This window comes from Trichosurus vulpecula, chromosome X, assembly GCF_011100635.1.
Source record: "Trichosurus vulpecula isolate mTriVul1 chromosome X, mTriVul1.pri, whole genome shotgun sequence".
Classification (NCBI taxonomy): Eukaryota; Metazoa; Chordata; class Mammalia; order Diprotodontia; family Phalangeridae; genus Trichosurus; species Trichosurus vulpecula.
In genome coordinates this window covers 56,089,547-56,093,723 of record NC_050582.1, presented here as the reverse complement: position 1 = coordinate 56,093,723, position 4,177 = coordinate 56,089,547, and positions in this window count along the sequence as shown.

Genomic DNA, 4,177 nt, shown 5'->3' with positions numbered 1-4,177 from the left:
ACATGAAGACGGAGGGTCACACAGACAGAGGGGACACACAAAACCAGAAAACAGAGAGGGACACACAGACAGAGAGGGACTGAGGGACACACATAGAGACGAGATGACACACACAGGGATCCGACCAGAGGGAAACACAGATAGACGAGACACACAGCAAGGACACGACCAGGGAGTGCAGACAGAACATGGAGGGGACACACAGACAGAAAGAGAGGGGACACGCAGACAAACAGAGAAGGACACACAGAGAGAAAGGGACTGAGAGGAACACAGAGATAGAGAGGGACACAGTGATAGACATACTAGGACATACAGGCAAACAGAGAGTGACTGAGAGTGACACGCAGATAGACAGAGACAGAAAGGGACATATAGTAAGACAAAAAGGGATACGGAGATACAGAGGGACACACAGAAAGACCGACAGGGGACAACACAGATGGAGAGGAGACACACAGACAGAGACTGAGAGTGGACATACAGATTGACAGAGAGGGACACACAGAGAGAAGGACATACAGGCAGCGGGCACACAAAAACGGCAAATAATACATATAAACTAAAATTTTCTGAAGTTTCAAAAATGGAGAACCAAGTTAAAGAGATTGAACTTAGTTATATTAAGTAAGACTCATTTGAGAACTTCTAGATCTGAACCAGTAGAAGCAGAACTCCCTTTTAACACTGAACCAAGAATAAAACCAAATTGTCAAAGAAAGGACATCTAGGGACTAGAGACCTACTTCAGGAATTTGGGATTCAAAAAAAAGGTCCTGCTTAAATGGATATTGGGAATAAGTAACTGGGTTACAAGAAATTTAATGTTTTTTTAACATTGTTAGTAAGTATTGCGTTGCTTTGTAAGGTTCATATTTAAGTATTTATTTATTTGTTTAGCTAATGTGCAAATGCAAATATGTGATATGTAAATCTCCCCCTCTCAAAAGTTGTTTAATCTGTATCTGAGTTAATATAATTATGTAATTTCGTGAATTGTAGGAAAAACTTTATTGTACTGTTTGAATCTAGCCCTGTGTAGCTGGGAAATTGAACTTAGCCATGGTACCTATGGTGTGCAGTTTCCTCTCAATTATCTAATCATATGTTTTCTTGGAGCCCTGTCAGGTCTGACTACGCACATAGCTGCCAACACATGAATATGGACTTTCAGATCCATCTGTCTGTCACATCAAAAGATTGCCCTGCTCCGGAGTGCACATCTGAGCCCATAGGAGAACTTGCCCTCCAGTTTCCCAGAGGCCTGAAAAGGATAACATTAGACCTAGACAGCTTTCCCAAGAGTCTGGACCAGGCCTTCATGAAACAAAGCTCCCTCCGCACTGGAAGTCTCTTTCTGGGGGTGGGCAGTTTGCTCAGATTCCTTGTACTTTCTGTTGCTGGGGTGCTTCCTATGCTTGCTCTCTTCTTCCTAAGGGTCCAACTAGGGCTGACTTTGGCCCACAAATGTTCCACCACCTCTGTAAACAAAATAATGCTCTCCATGGTTGTTTTCCCTCAATCTGCGGGGCCTGCTCCAGACACAGAGTGTAGCTCTTCTAACCTTCGTCAGCAAAGGATGATTTTTTTTAAAGAATTTCCTTTCCCATTCCCTGAAGAAGAGTCATACCTTTCTTGGTCTACAGGTGACTCTTTCACTCACCTTTGACCAAAAGGAGGACATGACAATCGCTTCAGATTATTTGAACCCCAGTAAGATCCAAAACCTGAACTAATCACCCAAACTCGTTTCCTCTGTCCTAAAAATGCCTCTTTCTGTGTCAGCATCTTCAAAGACCAGATAAGATTGACAAGGGGTGCCTTTCCTGTTGGTGACAGGATGTCTACAACCAAAACAGTGGGGATATTCTTATGTTGATATTTGAGGGACATTTGCATCTAAGGATCATAATCTCTCAATGACACTACCTTTGTGAATTGTTTTGTTCAACTAAGACACTTCCTTTCTTATGATATGGAGATCATAAAATTGAGTAACACAGACATGCTGAGTTGGGGCTAAAAATGTATTTAAACTTTCTCATTCCTTTTTTCAGACAGTCAGAACTTATGCTCTGGCTCCTTTTATCTACAAGTAAGCTAGGTTTGTGAGGTTTAAGGGAATAAACAATATGAATTTGCATATCACCTAGCTTGTTTGCCTCCTTTAAACAAACTTTCAGGTCCACAGAATGCTGGGTGTGGAGTCAGGAAGAGTCATCATTCTGTGCCCAGACACTTACTAATTGTGTGAATCTGTGCAAGACACTTCAACTCTGTTTGCCTCATTTTCTTCATCTGTAAAATGAGCTGGAGAAGGAAATGGCAAACCCCTACAATATCTTTGCCAGGAAAACCCCAAACACTGTCAAAAAGAGTCTGAAATAACTGAAGAAACTTTTTTCATATGCTGCAGTATTTTTTCTGGTCAGCAGATGTCAGTGAAACCCTGTCTTATTTTTTTTTCAACAGGTATGAAGTGGTCAACAAGTATTTATTAAGCATTTACCATATTTCCCCATGTACAAACCTCACCCTTTTCCCGAAAAAATTGGGGTCTCAAAACTGGTTCGGTCTTTTACAGTGGTTTTAAATGTTTTTACTTGCCCTTCCCAGTTTTTTACTCTTCTTGTCTTTGCACTCCTTGTTTCGCATTTGTTACTGGCATATTATATTATGTTTTGCCATGTTCTGCCCAAAAATGTCTCAGATAAGATTTTCATGCGGTGCTGAATTCAAGTTAAAAGTGATCCAGTTTGTGAAAGTCAATGGAAATTGTGCTGCTGAATGTAAGTTTGGTCCTCCTCCAGCTGAGAAAACAATCTGAGACTGGGTATGGGAAGAAGAAACCGTACTGAAAACGCCAAGGCAGAAGGCCATGAGAGGCAAGTCAGCAACATGGCCTGATTTAGAGAGAGAGTTGGAGACATGTATTGAACAGCAAAGGGCAATTGGAATTCCTGTGTTCACAGAGATGGGTCAACATGAGGCAAGATGAATCGCTGATGAAAAAGAAGTTACTGATTTCAAAGGAGGACACAATTGGTGCTTCAGGTTCATAGAATGGAATGAACTAAGCATGTGTACATGCACCAGACTTGCCCAAAGGAGGCCCGAAAGCTATGAGCAGAAGGTCTTGAATTCCATCCTATTATTGTATGAACTTTAGAATAAATAAAACTTGAATTGAATAACTTTATTAATACATTTATTTTTCAAATTTCGGGCCCCAAATTTAATTTGCATCTTATACATGGGGAAATATGGTACTCTGTATGAAGCCCAAAGCTAGATGCTGAGGATATAAACAATTCTCATACAGGCTCATCCTTTCAGGAGCTTAAGTCCTATGGGCGGAGGCAACAAGTACAAATATAATTATGCAAAAATATAAACAAAATACAAGTTCATTGTTTGAGGGTATTGACCTGAAGTTTTGGTTAAAGGTGGCAAACAAGTTAGGTGATATGTAAATTCATATTGTTTATTCCATTAAAGCTAGCAGCATACATACATGTACGGACCGAGACAAAATCTGACTGTTTGAACAAAAGAATCAGAAAGTTCAAAGCATTTCAGGACAGCTCCACCTCAGCATGTCTGTTTCACTTGAAATTTATGATCTCCATGTATGTTTAATCACAGTATAAAAAAGGAACTTCTTAATTGGACAGGTTATAAATAAAATAAGAGGGTTGACAAAATGTCCACTGAAATTATGATCCAGGATAACTGTATTTTCTTTATCATTAACGTACCATAACATAGTATATGTCCATAAAATATTAAGATAACAAAAAGTCCCATTATTCAAGATAGTGTTTCAGGTTAAGGGTCTCATCCTTAATGGCCATGAACAGAACGTTCTTAAAAATCTTCTTAAGTCAGATCCATCTGGGCTTATTGAGATAAAAAGAGATATTCTCTGAGTTTACTCAGAGAACAGAGAGACTTAGTTCGAGGCTCTTCTTCTGGTTGATTATTTGTTTAGGCTCTGGCCCTTAGTGATGTTGCTAAATTGATATTAAATGATTATCTCTTCACTATACATCAATTCATGTAACTCTTTCTATGGTTCTCAAAATTTATCACATTCATCATTTCTTACAGTGCAGTAGTATTCCTTTACATACATGTACCACTTTATGGTTAGTCATTCCTTAATAAATAGGCAATC